The following is a 15028-nucleotide window of genomic DNA, read 5'->3' on the forward strand; positions in this document are numbered from 1 at the left end:
CGCATCTTGCTGAGAGTTTGATCAGTTTCACACGAACTGAGAAAAGAGGGGCGGGGGGAGAGAGGGGGGGATTGAGAGAAGGGCAGCCGCTGCTGCTCCCAGATGAGAAATTGACTAACAGGTAGTTGAATGAGCAGAAGGGAGACCAGAAGGCGAAATTCCCTCAGTAAGCAGCGGCCGAACAGACCTGGATATGTTTTCAGGCTGTTCGTTGCTGCAGCGGAACCCGAATTCAACTGGAGCAAAAAGTCTTGGAATTGCTGCGAAACTGAAGCTTTCTCCCAGTTTCAGGTTGAGTCTCTCGTGCTTATAAACAAAATGAGGCTGAATAAAACAGAAGAAAACAGAAGCACTCATACAGAAGTGGAGAGAGAGAGAGAGAGAGATGGGGAAGAGAAATTCTCTACGAGAGGAAACCATGAGCGCAGTTGTGTGAGAGAGTTTTAAGGACCCGGCATTAATTTGCTGTGTAGTGTCCCTTTCTCCTTTCCTGTGAAACCTACCATATAAACAGGCTGTATAGCAACCAGGCACAAGAGGAAAGGGAGAGGGGGCTGTTTGTATTTGTTTCTGGAATATTTGGGTTGTTGCTAGGATGTCAGAACAAAACAACAACAACAAAACCCAACCGGAGAGATCTCCCCAAAGGGGCTGGGGAGGAGGGGCAGGGGGGTTGTGGCAGGGGGAAAGTGCAGACATCTGCTGAAGCTTCCATCTCTAAGCTGGTCATTTCCAGGAGGCAACTTTCTGAAAATCTCCACAATTAGATCTGCATTGTTCTTTCCCAACAACACGGCGTGGAAAGAAAAGGTCCTCTCTGTCGGGGCCAATCCAAGGAAGCGTTTGAGGTTATTAAATAATAAAGCGATTGTGATTTACATTGTGGTGCTGGAAAAAAGGGCCAATTAACCACTGTTATGTTGCCATAAAGATCATATTAACTCGAATTAGTAATCTAACAATACGCTGTCTTAAAAAAGAAAAAAAAGAAAAGGAAAGAGTACAGAAGGGGTGACAATACGGATGTTACTGTTGCAGACCGGGTGTGTTGTCTTTCCTGAATTCTTCATTCTTTTAAATTCCTTATTAATAATAATAATACAATGATAATTAATAATACTAATAATCAGAAACACAGAAATGCACTTGAAAGATGAATTGAAGCTTCCTGCTAAAAAGATAACAAACAAAACACAGAAGGAAGAAAATTAAAATTAAAATGGGGGGTGGGAAGAGGGTATAACCGCGCGTGCGAATACAGGAAGCTCTCCAGCAACGATTGTTTTCAATTAATTCTGAGCCCACCCAAATCTGATTCCCGAGTTCCCGTTTGGAAATGTTTTAGGAATTAATTAATCCTCTAAAGAGGGGGAGGGGAGAGCGGGCGAAACAGGGCTCCTTCATTGCTATGACTTTTGCAGCTGTGGTATATAGTGTGTGTGTGTGTGTGTGTGTGTGTGTGTGTGTGATGCACGCATACACGTGCACGCACATATAGTTTGCAAGCCCCACATGCAACCCTCGACTTAAATCTGCGTGAGAGAGAAAGCCCAACCCAAACCTAAACCCTCGCCTTAGTGTTCTCCGCCATAATCAAATAAATTTTTTTTTTTTGCTTTAAAGCAGTTATTAGGTTTATAACTCGTTTCCCACTTAAATTTGTGCAACCAACCAACGCAATCTAAATAGGCTGCAGCAGCCTCGTGGGTACCGCAAGCAGGCATTAATAAGAAGGATTAATTATGGGTGTGTACATCAATGGGGCACAAAGACTATCAAGTAGCACGGGGGGGGGAGAGGGGGAAGTCGCAGGCAGCCAGTGAGGAGCTGCATTTCGTCTAAGGCAGGCATCCCCAAACTCGGCCCTCCAGATGTGCTGGGACTACAACTCCCATCATCCCTAGCTAACAGGACCAGTGGTCAGAGATGATGGGAACTGCAGTCCCAAAACATCTGGAGGACTGAGTTTGGGGGTGCCTAGTCTAAGCGATGGCGCAGGTTCTCTACGCTGAGGGCAGGCTCCCATCCTAAAGGCATATTTTAGAAAGTAAAATATGCACGGAAGTCTCATGCGTGGAAGTCAATGCGACTTTCTCCCGTGGGTATATTTTTAAGGTGTGCCTGCAAAGTGTCCTATTTCCATCGACTGCTTTTAGAATCCGATCCATGACTCAGTTAAGCCGAAATCCTTGAGCTGACTGAAGTAATTAACTCTACTGTCTCGATCCACAATTAGTAAAGCCGAAGTCTTTGCGTCAAAACTCTTTTATAAGTCTCTAAATGATTTCCTCTAAACTGTGAAGGATTCGGTTTAGTTGAAGTCGATCCGCAGCTCAGTTAAGCCATTTAGGCGGAAGCTTATCATTGGAACTATTAACCCCTTCCACTACAACGTGCCCCTGCCGAAATCCTTCATTTTAAAAGCTGAACACTCCAAATTTATCGATAGTGTGGTTAGTGATCAGTCTCTACATGCCGGTCAGCTTCGCCCGCCCCCATCTTTCCACAAGATCTTGGCCCGGCTGGCTTGTGTGCTGAATAGACCCAGCAAGTTTATATGGATAAAGACAAGAAGAAATTGGTCGGGTTATGGCCTCGATCCTCAGTCACTTGCGAGGAGGCAGCATCCTTGAGGTCAATGAGACCACTCTCGAGAAGTGGCGTCAGGTGGCAATTTGTAATGCACCCACTTGTGGGCTGTTGCACTTCGAACGGGTCTCGTTGAAGCTGAGCAGAACACTATCTAATATTTTGTGCTTTTGGAAAAGGGAAAGAACCACGTGAACATGCGCACAACGCTTCCTCGGGGCTTTTTCTGTATGTCTCGCCTAGAAACACAATGCTGGAAAGGGCATTGAAACCGGAGGAGGGAGGGGAAGGAGGGGGCTGTTGCATCTTTCTGGCCCGGTTGATTGTCTCTGGTACCCGGGTTCTCTCTGTTGACATGGAGACGCTCCGAGACCCAGCCTCTCCGTCCTCTGAGCAGGAAGAGTCAGCAGAAGAGAACTGCTTTGCCAACCGCTCCAGAAGTTGATGCTATTTGTTACCATAATTCTCCACCCCCCCCCCAAAGCCCCTTTTCCGGTTACATGGTTTTTCATAAGCAAACACTGAGCCATTTCCTCGGCGCAATGCATCACCAAGCCCGTCCAAAAGGGTCTAATCTGCTTCGCGCAGAAACCAAGCAGTAACAGCCTGGTAGGCTGCCCTTGTGAAGCGCTAGGAAAATACCTTCTCAGTAACTTGCCCCTCCCGCAATAGGAAGAATAGAAGAAGAGAAACGCGAGAGTGGGGTGGGGTGGGGAGGGGGATGTACGGGGCCCGTCCTTTGCCTTGTTGCTTCTTAATACCCTGATCGTGTCCAAATAAGCCATCAACACTTGCACAGAATGCAAACTTTCCAAGCTCTACCTTCATTCTCTCCCCCTCCCCATCCCGAAATTATGATACGCTGCTCAATTGTAGCCCAGCCAGGCAACAACTCGATTATACTGGAATACAACGCGTTTATTTTCCCGCATATAAGGCTTCAGGTTCCTGGGATTAATTGAGTCGCGAAGGAACTGGTCCAAATTTACTAGCGGATCCAGAGATCCGGGTTGGGTACACAGATCCAGCCAAAGTGATGCAGGAATCAATCCTTCATTCATGGAAGTCCGCGCGCCTTAAAGGGTTAGCTAAATCCCGACTCTGTATATAGATAGGATGGTCTGCTAAACATGAGGACATCAGGCTGAAATGAATGAAATTTGCTTCCCTTGTAAGGCTGACACGGTAAGGGGATCTCAGATGCCAGAGACCAACCAACAAACAAGTTAAGATACTCTTCTTGCGGTTCAACTCACAACTGCCTGTGCAATTCTCAGATCACGTAAGCCAAAGTAGACAGGTGGGAGTTACTAAATAGCCGAGAGATTGAGGAATGAAGCTGTTGATACAGCAACCCTAAATGTATGCAAGTAGATCTAAATCTTACTGAAATCAGCGGGGATGACTTTTATCTCAATGTGCTTAACAGCTTAAGTGAAAGCATGTTGCATAGCAGGAACTTGTTCTATTGTTTAAACAATTTATATACCGCTTAGCTACAATAGTCTCCAAGCAGTATATAAGCATATGTGCACTAGCCTTTGGGTTCTCAGCCGGCCAAGGCTGAGAGACAGCCCAGCTTGGTCCTTACAGGGAAATGAACCCCACTGTAGTAGGAGACAGAGTTTCCTATTTCAAAAAAGCAGACATATGATTGCAGGCTTTAGCACAAATATTCAAGAGTAAGTCCTGCCTAATTTAGCAGCCCAAGCCTAAACATGCTTATTCAGATCTAAGTCCTGTTGAATTTAATGGGGTTTACTCCCAGGTAGATGGGGTTAGGATTGCAAGCCTGAGTGTGACTTACTTTCGAGTAAGCATGCGCAGCATCAGGCTGCAACTCACACTTTGTTAGACAGAGCTTATATTCAGGTATAGGTGTGCAGGCTGACCAGGGCGGAAGTCTCATTAAAATTAGTTAATTAAAGGTATCAATAAAATGTCTTTCATGATCGAGACCACAGCGAAGTCCATGGAATTTCAAGCAAATTTAAACTTTTATTTGTATACACGGGGCGGGGTCTACAGGCTTCCGCCTACTGGAGCGGATGGGACTGAAAAGGGGGAATGGGCGCCTCTAACGGTAGAATCCGTGCGTGTATGTGTGCCTGTCTACAACCGAAGTTGGAATATCTCCATTCAGCTGACAGTTTAAGCAACTAAATCAAAATGCTGGTAACGGCCCGCGATTGTAGACCGACTTCAATCCAAGTAACTGGGCCGAAGTGAGCCCTGCCTTAAGTCGCGCCAAAAGATTTCGATAGGGCAGGTTGTCATCCTAAGCACTCTGAACCACTGAATTAAAGAAAACACACAAAGAAAGATTCGTCTCGTCCTGATCTTTACTTGCCCTGTTGTTCTGAAATCTTGATATAAATGGCTATAACAACCCCCCTTTTTTTGCAATACTGAAGGAAGTTTTTATTAACAGAGTTTTATGTAATCTTTGTAGGCTCGCGTACTCCTGAGGCGTCTAGTTTCATAAACTGGAGATACTTTTAAAGGCTGCGATTTACTTATTTTTAAGTGCCTACCTAGGGAGAAAAGGCATCAGATTTTGTGTTAGTGGGAGGAGGGGGGAAGGCCCAAATGTTCATTAAATGAATAACTCCAGCTAGCGTCACCGCATAGACACTTTCTGAACTGAGAACTGTGGAGAGGAGAAGGGGAGGGGGTTAAAGGGGGTGAGAGCCTGAACGTGTTAGCTGATGCCCTGCCGGCTGACAGTGTGTGGTCTATTGTAGGGAATGTGCCTCTTCCACTGAACAGAACCTTCTCTCCCCCCCCCTCACGCTTTCCACCCTAGCATTACTGCACCTGCACTGGCTGAGGGAACTGCAGCCATTCACCACATCAGCGCAGAAGACATCTTTGACAGCACTCAATTCATTACATTTCTTCCTGCTTTTCAAACCAACCAACACACACACACACACTCACCAAATGAGCCTTGCCGGTGAGTGACAGTCCTCTCCCCTCCCTCCCTCCCTCTCTCCCCGCCCTCCCAAAAATCGTACAATAAAGTTGTATGTATGGTGGTGGTGGCGCTCCTTTGGCGATTGCATGAAGACGTGAACTAGCTTCCGTTAACAACTCGTCTCTCCTTAAAGGCAGCAAGGAAATGAGTTAGGTTTTGTTAGGAGGGGTAACACTCCATTAATGTTCTGTGGTCCAGAAAGAAATTATAACCACCCCCAGTGTGGAGTGGAGAAAGGAGAAGTCCAGGAACCTGGTTCTCTTGCAAGGAAGTCCCAGTGACTTGAAAGGGAGGGGTTTGTCTTCCGCCGAGGAAAAAGAGAATGCGCAACCCCCACTTAAAGAAACCCACAAGTCAGTAGGGCTAGGTTTATCTCACAAATCAGCCCTGGATACATGTACGTGAGAATGAGGCCCGGTTTGTGCCCAGGATTAGGAGTAGAGGTTAAATCTCTCCCCTCAAGTTGAGTTGGGATGCGGCTCGGACTGGCCACTCAAGAATCCACGCGAGATTCAACACATGTTAACTGGTAGTAAGCGGATTTTATTTTATTTACTTAACAGAATGTATATATTTATAACTCGGTTGTAATAAAACCTCTACGCGGCTTACAATAAATATTAAAAGTATCAGTACAATTCTGGCAAGAGTTCTTCCTGAGCCGGTTGCTCAGAGTCCAGAATGGTATCATCATAAGTTCTGCTTCCAAATATCAAGATCTAGTGTCGTGAGAAAAAACACCCCTCCACACACACTGGAAAAAAAGGGGGGGTTATTTCACCAGGGAATTAAAAGTGAAATTTTAAACCAGTGAAGAGGCCCAGAGCCTGCCCGACCCTACACCGGAAGTCAAAGCCACTGAAATCTATGAAGCTTCCTATCAAATTTAGCAATAATCGGGTAGCTGAGCTTTGATACAAGTACTCCGGCTCAAGTAGCTTGTGGATTAGGCAGACAAAACCTCTTTTCAAGATCACTTTTAGAGCCCCATTAGGACTGGAAGCTAAACTCGCCTTGTAGGCGGTGATCGGACCTAGTGGGTTCCAGCTGAACAGTTTTCGGAGTCGAAAACTGAAACCAGATTCTGCCCTGCACGTTCAAAAGACCCCGTTAAGCAGATTTGTTCATTTAAAACTCGCACAACAAAATACCATTCTAAAGAAACTCTCTCCCTCCCTCCCCATTTCGTTTCAAAATATCTCAGAGCAGACGTCTCCCAGAATTAATTCCCCCTCCTCTCCAGAGCAGATCATGAAAGTTAACGGGACTTATGGAGACAAATGGTTTTGTGGAGCGTAGCCCAAGCTGATTTGAAATGGAAAGCGAGCCTGTATCTCAGGGTCACCAGGAAAGGTGTGTGTGTGTGAGAGAGAGAGAGAGAGAGAGAGAGACATTTCAGTTTCCTATACATGGTATATAGACAAATCGCACTATCGTTTAGAAATATTTAACGGAATCGTGTTTGACTTAAATACTTGCTCACTGCACTGAGGAAGATGGAGATGAGGTGTGAGAAAAACCATCTCCAACATCTCCAGCATGGAGATTTCCATGAACATCTCCAACAACTCCCAAATAATCATTGCTTGTGCGAGGGAATTGTATACTGTATAAAATACGGGCTTTGTATGTAAGTGTATTGTGTATGTTTAACTGTCAGCTGCTCTTAGTGGGGAGTCGAAGATTGCGGATCGCCTGGCAAAAAAAGAAAAAAGAAAAACCCTAAAAATTTCAAAACATTCAATGGAGCGGCGGTGACGTCACGGGGTATTAGCATATGAGGAGGGGATAAAGTCAGTGTGGCTGAGGGTGATAAGGCCCCTCCTGAGGAATTCACCGCTTGTTTTAATACATTAATTATTTCGCCGCTGCCCGCAAGTTTTTGCCATTTGTAAGAGCTTAAGCCTTCTCGTGGAGAAGGGACTGGGCGGGTTAAGGGTGCAAAGAATCCCTTTGCAGAATGTCTTATAGGTCGGCGAGCGGGAGGAATTGCTCAGGGGGATCTCACGCCCGTCCCCTCCTCTCAGAAAAGAAGGAAAGCCATGGGTTGCTATACTGCTCCTTTTGAAATACGGATGGGGTACTGAGTAGTAATCCGTACTATTTACGTACATACAGGCTATCTGCGACACATCCTACAGCCGGGGAGATGTCCTGAGCTAGGGAAGTGGGGAGGACAGCCCTGCCTCACTGAGAAAGGTCTTTCCCCGGCTCTGGAGCGGAGCCCTTGCAGGATCGCAGCCCGAAGATGCTTAAATGGGATGCAGCACAGGATAGGTGCTGTATTGCGCTGATGTCAAGATGTTCCCTGGCGACAGGGGAAGTCTCAGCACCTCCGTCCTCTTCCCCAGTCCCATCAGAAGGAAGCTGATTCTGCCGCTCAGTCACTTCTCCTCATGTGTTGTTATATAAAACTTACTTTTCACACACACGTATGTGTGTATAGATCTCGCTCTGTTCTTCCACTCTCAAAGGAACGCCCATTAATTTTAGGCAAATTTATTTGGAGTAAGTCCTATTCCGGTCAGTGGGATTTGCTTCTGGGTAAGCACGCTCAGGACTGAGATGCCCCGTCTGATCAGGTGCTGTTGGGAATAATAAGGGTGGGGAAAACGGGAGAGAGGATCTTCATGGGCTGATCCATTGCCCCAGTTAAGCTGCAGGTCTCTTGGAATTCGGAGATCTCTCCTAAGCACATTTCAGGAGCAGTCGCAACGCTTCCCAAGGAACCTCCATCGCAGAACAGCTCAGCTTAACTGGGCGACGGATCCTGGCTGAACAGCTGGCAAGGAAACGAAAGACCCAAGAGACGACAATGCAGAGCCAAACTCTGCCCCGCTTTATGAAGGGGCATCTCAAGGGGGAGGGGGGAGACAGGCCCTTCTCTGTCCGCCAGGGATTCCCTCAAATCATGTTCCGACAGCAGAAGGATTAGAACACAGAGATATAATTTTGTACTGAGGGAATGAGAATGGCAGGTTCGCAGGGCCCTCTTAGCAGCAGCCCCGGGGTGTTCTCCGTAAACTCAAGGCTTTGCTCAGTCGGCAGCCTGCAGCGGTGATAGCCTCTGTCCTGAACTGGACTCAAACCCGCCTTGGCTGGTGACATCCGCGACAAGCGTCCCCAAAAATCCTTCCTAGTCTCATTACGCTCACATCAACCCTTCTAAAAGAAGACCCGCGAAGACATGTGCTACAAATGCGAACGAAAAAGCGCCCAGGAAACCGCGCGAACCTGCAGGCTAGGAAACTATGGCGTGCATTCCTGCTTTTGCCACTCTAGGCGTGTAATGTTACTAAGGTCAATGGGACTTCTCCAATGCGAAATGTTTTCTATTTGCCAAAGAGTTGTGACGTTGGTGCGTCTGTTCAGCGCACATACCGAACCCAGGAGATATCGTATAGGCCTCACTAAAAACAACAGAAAGACTCTGATGGGTCTGGATTGCAACCTGGATTCACAACCCAACCACTTAACTGAAGCTCAAGGGTTTGAGCTGACGGGCTGTCCCTTCCTGAACACATACAATACTGCCCCAACCCTCCTGATCGCAGTCATATGCAAGTTTACTCAGAAGCAAGTCCCATGGAAATCAATGATATTTCGTCACAGGCCTGGTTTGGAGCCTAGCCCTAAAAGCGTTTAGGACTGTGTCGACAATCCTTCTTTACACAAGTGGTTTAGAACTGGGACACGTGCAATTCTTTCTGTCTGTGATGACATATATACACATACAGACAGATACCTAAACCTAGATGTTGCGTTATTATCATAGCTGTACTATGTAAGTGTAAGTACAGATGTAGGGAGAGGAAAGAATCTAAATCCATTCCAAGTAATGGGATGTGTGGATCGTATCAGCAGACAGGCCATCTTCACATCCCATTTGACGCCAGTGACAAAAGTCCTACTAATTTAAATGGGTCTGCAGTGCATTCACAAACAGCTTATAAGTATATGATAAACACAACACTGAAATACACAGGAGACAGGTAGGTGTTCACAAGCCAGTGCAACACAACTATTCTTTTTTGGCTCGGTTAGAAGAGCAGTTTCTAAATTTGAAGCATGCCACCCCACTCCAAATCTCAAGAGCGTTTGAACGCGCAAACTCAGCCCTTTCCCTACAAACGACCACCGCAGACATTTGAAATGTACTTCCCTCTTACGTACCTAAAAGCCGATAACTAAGGTCCTGTTCGGAGGTGAGGTGTTTTGCCTACAAACTATAACAGAAATGTGAAAGCCACAAATTCTGAAGAGTGGCGCAAATAGAGGGCTCTGGAAACTAATTGTTTCAAGTAATATATATTTTTAACAAGGGAAAATAACTGAGAATTATTGGGGAAAGAGGCTGGTTGGAGAGGCTTTTCATCGTTTAATCTGTCACTTTCTCAAATAAAGTAACGCAAACTAAGGGATGTAACAGAAAAAATTACAAGGTGAACACAGAATACATTAGAGATCGGGATAGCAGGTTCTGCAGAATGAGTTAACTAGCGGCTAGGCATCCCCATAATCTCTACTGCTCCTCACAAACACTGAAGTTATTACTCAGAGATACTTCTCATTTGAGTAGTTTAACTAAATCTCTCATTCATTCATTCATTCATTCATTCATTTTAAAAAGGGTTTTAACCCAGGTGTGGAAACTGTAAATTTCTCTCTACAGTTTTCTTCCCCACAATGACTAGATACAGTCGATGCGGCATGCCCATATGATAAATACCAGTAGTACAGTTTCGGGGTTGAAATTTTAACCATATTATATATATATATATAATATGTAATACACACACACACACACTTCTACCACACGCCAGTTTCACCACAATGTATAGTTTACCTGCATGTAAAACAATTAACCGCGTCAGCTTGTCACCTTCAGAACACCAGGGACACAAGTGAAATGTACGAGAGGGAAATTGACCGGGGTTGTTCCTCAGCTGCCAAGGTGACAACTTGAATTACATTCCTAATGGAAAGGGGCTACTTTCCCCTCGATGCTAATTTGACCTTCAGAGAATACACGCTCTCTAGCATTTACTTAAGGGGAAAAAACGAGGAAAGCAACATCAAAACGATATGTAAAGAAGAAGACAACGTAAGATCGCACCTGGCCTTTTAACTCTTTGCAAATGGAACTACCGGTAGTTTCCCCAGAAGTTTAAAAAATGAGCATCACGTTGTCTGTGGCTGAGTTTGTGGGAAATGGGGCGAGGGGAGTTAGTTTATATGTGTGGGTATAAAACTAATATTACTAACTTGCTGGCACAATCAAACTTCAATCTCGGAACTATTAGCTTAAAACTACCAGCAACTGAAAAGTAAACCCAAAACACACAAAGGAACTGTTTAATTTTTTTCGTCCAGTGGGCTAAAATGAGGACCCCATCACTATGCACTTAAACGTTATTCCTTGTCTCCCTGAGGCGTTTGATCAGTTCTTTTCCCATGTGAGGAAACTGGCAGCTCCAAGGCCGTCAGTGGAACTCCCATAACAAAAGTCCTGAAAAGCTGAATGAATTGGGCATATAATTACTGCACACACACACACACACACACACACACCCTCCTATCCTTTGCAGCTTATCTCTTTCTTATTCATGCAACATATATTGTCACCTAATCTCACCCTCAATATTGCGCTCCCTCGCTTTTTTTTTGTAAGCAGCTACCACCACAACAACTATAACGACAAATTCCTTCCCGGCAGAAATTATCCATAACTTCCTATCTGTCGCAAAGCAAAGAGCCAAAGGTGAAAAACTGTGAAAAATGGAAGGGGTTAGTTATTTAAAGGTGGTTTGCTAATTACTCTTCCCCAGAGTTTAGAGAGTCATTGCAATCTGCGTCTTCCCCACAAGGAAGGATGCTTTGACTAAGTTTTGTTTTGTTTACTTACATCTCGGGAACTATAAGGTTTGGTCTTTGCTCTTAACGTATTTACTTAGCCGGAAGTCCAACTGCCTTAAACAGAATTGACTTACTAGTCGGGCTGCAATCATGGCTACATTTTCTTGGGAGTAAGTGTAACTGAATTCAGCAGGACTCCTCAGTAAATCTACATAGGATTGGGCTGTGTGTTGAGGACCTCAGCTCTGATTATTTTAGTACTTGAAGACAATATCAAAACTTGATTCCATGCATCTGAGTCAAACTGAATTCAATAGGAGTAACGCCACATACCTAATCACTACTGATTAAGCAAGAATGAATTAAAATACATCCAATCTTTCTGTCATAGTATATTATGTGTGTACATATCACACAAGTATACTCCAAAGTGCAATACAGATACCTTAAACTGAGACTCACTTCATAATGTCTTTTATGGGATACTTTATGCACACTGGAATCGACCTCAACACAAAACCAGTCCTTATTTCCTTGAATGGAACTTTTTTTCTGGGTACTTTGAATATCCACCTACCTAATGCAGATACCCAATAAAAATGCTCTCTATACAATTGCCAGTTCTGGCTTTTATGCCCAGAATAGCTGTAGGATTTATATAGATATATCTGTATTTTCACATCTGTATTTAAAATAGGCAAATGCCTGCGATGAGCTACCGCAGCCTATCCCACAGACCTAAAAAAATCTAACCACCTCCCGGCGGCTCTATGCTCCATTGCACGGCCCTTGTGGGAAGAGAGAAGCCCGAAGTACCTTAAAAGCCGAAAAATGCTTGCCGTCCAGATTCAGACAGTCATTCCCCAACCCCCCCCTTGAGTCTTGGAGGCCAGGCTTGCTTGCTTCTGGGTTTGTGTTCAGAGCTGGATGGAGAAGCTTGGGAGGGGGTGGGGTGGAGAGAGATCCTCCAGAGATTGCTCTACCGCAAGAATTTGTCGCTTGGAGGAATAAGTACAGCTATTACAACCAAATCTACTAGCAGTCTAAATAATTAATTGAACCATTGCTCTTTGACCCTTGCAAAGTCCAATAGGGACCCGTTTGTAGTAATAATACCCCCCAAACGAGCCCTTGTCAAATATTCATTTAGTGGTTAATTCGAGCCATTTCCCCTTGGGACAGCCTGTAATACCAGCCTCTCCGGCTTGCCAAGAAACCCTGTTAATCTACCTCTCCAGGTCAGCAAAATATTTTAACACCCCGTCCTTAAAATGCTACCAATAATAATAATAATAATAATAATAATAATCCTCCCCCCCCCAAAAAAAAATCGCAGGGATCTCCTAATCTTTATCCATGGTCTGTCTATTTGCTGGGGCTAGGCTTAAGGAAATGTGACACTCCATCTCTGCCACCCGACATCCAAGCAACGTGCCTATTTTTGAAAGGAGAAGAAATATAGGTGGAGAGACCAGCCCTTAAAAAGGACCATGAGACCCACTTAAATGGGATCTGGGGGAAATACATTTCTACACACTGAAGGAGCAAAACAGGGGCGTTAAACAACTGTTATTCCTATATTTCAGAGATAGGAGGGAAATCGAAAATGCTGCCTCCTATTTGTTAAAGCGGCTGAATAAGGGGGGGGGAGCCCTTTCTAGATTTGCATGAATAACATTTCTGCTCAGTTCATTTAACTGTGCCTATCTCACGGCCTCAATCACGGCAAGAGAGCGGATTTCAAATGCGTTTTCTTAATCGCGCATACAAAAGCTCATTATAATTTTCATAATAATAATAAGTTTTGGTCACCTCACAGTTTGGAATGGAGGGGGAAGGTGGCAGAATTCATTAAGCAAATTTTGTTTAAAAGCAAATGATTATCTGCGGCCCTGGATGTATTTGCAAGCGTTCACGTAACAATCCCGCCACGTCGCTCAGTTTCTTTGACGACGGATTCAGACCAAGCTCCCCCTTCCAGGTAATCAACTAAAATTAACAACAACAATAACAGCGTCGAAATCGGTAGTACGGGATGACAGAATTATCGTGAAAAGTGTACATTCAACCATTTGAAATGTGAGCGAAAGGGGAGGAAAGCTTTTTACCACGGCACGTGAAGAATCCCTCCTGGTCGCGTTTACCGTCGCAAGCAAATCCTTCCAGACCGTTTTACATTCATAAACGTGGGGAGGAAATCGGGGCGAAGGACTTAGAATTCCAAATACTAATTTAACCCTTCTGTCCTATTCCTTTCTGGAAAGCGAGCAGATCGCTACTGAGCGCCCAGTAGCCCAAAGGGGGTTGAGATCCTGCGTGTGAGACTCTTTGTAGAGCGGCCTTCTAGAAAGCAAGGCCTGCAATCAAACCCACCGATTGTAGTTTGCAAATTGTGGAGTCACACAAAGGGCTGGTGGAGAGGATTTCAAGAATTCAATGAAATGCCCCGGACTTTTGTAATTAAACACCTTGCTCTTAAGAACCCGCATTTAAGCACTTTTACGGGGAAGAACCTCACTCACATCAATGGCACTTGATTCCGAGTGAACGGGTCCCTAAGAACACATTGCAAGGATGTACAGTCGTGGGACTGACTTTCCAGCAAGCTGTGTCCTAATTCTTGCCTTGGAGCCCGATTTGGAACAGATTTACTGGAAATTCCCTCCCAGTAAGTATGTTTAGGGTCTGTTAGGAAGCCGTCCAAGCACACAGTGCCACTTTCCCAAACAAATGGATTTCAGCTGAGATGCCAGTAAGCGGCCTAAGCTAGCAGCTAAGGAAGAATCTCTAAAATAAATGAATAAATTGAAACAGCTAACAATTGCCATTCACTGAGAAATAATAGTTTGCTGAGGAATAATTAAACACTTGCTTCTTCAGCTTAAAAAAAATAATGTACGATTTCCCCCAAAACGTTCTACTCTGAAATGGCTTTCAGAAATCCTAAACAACAGTATTCATTTTTGGTTCGGGTGGTGAAATGTATACTTTCTGAAATTTGCTGTATGTAGGAGGGAAATGGCTCTATAGTGCCTGAAGGATTTCCAGAGAGAAATCTAGTCTGCGCCAATGTCTTAAGCTTCTGTGGCGAGGGCTCTACCGTACAGGCCCGGATTTATTCCATTTTCACCCCAGATTTGGCATTAGTTTTTCCATTGATTCCCACAGAGCATACTTCTCTATAAGCCTGTTTAAAATGCAAACTACGATTCACAAAACTCTCACTTCCACGATCCTCAGGCATTTGTCTGCAAGAATCGCAGCCCAGTCCTAAATACCTATACTTGAAAATAAGTCCTATTGATTTTCATCGGGCTTTACTTCCGCATAAATATTTTAGGGTTGCAAATAAAGTCCCATTCATTTCAGTAGAATTTACCCAACAAACAGGTGCATTACAAATGGAGAGGTGTGGGAAAGCAGATATCTTTACAAGCTAAGACTCGACATACTTTTTCTTACTTTTAAAAAAAGTATATTTAAGGGTACAATGAAAATAACAGCATAAAGTTAAACAAGATATACCTCTCTGCCAGACGAAGTTGTCTTCTTTAATGTGCGTTTTGGAGGGGCGGGAGAGGGCTTGAGTTTCGCAGCTTTTTCCTG

The 15028-nt window shown here is 44.6% G+C and overlaps 1 protein-coding gene across 1 annotated transcript in view; it reads right to left on the bottom strand.

Moving 5' to 3' along the window:
- LOC309533262 (uncharacterized protein) overlaps positions 1 to 15028 on the bottom strand; it is a 464396-nt gene that overhangs the window by 79560 nt on the left and 369808 nt on the right. The window lies entirely within an intron of this gene.

The sequence above is a fragment of the Podarcis vaucheri genome (genome assembly GCF_965113315.1).
Source record: "Podarcis vaucheri genome assembly, chromosome: 5".
NCBI lineage: Eukaryota > Metazoa > Chordata > Lepidosauria > Squamata > Lacertidae > Podarcis > Podarcis vaucheri.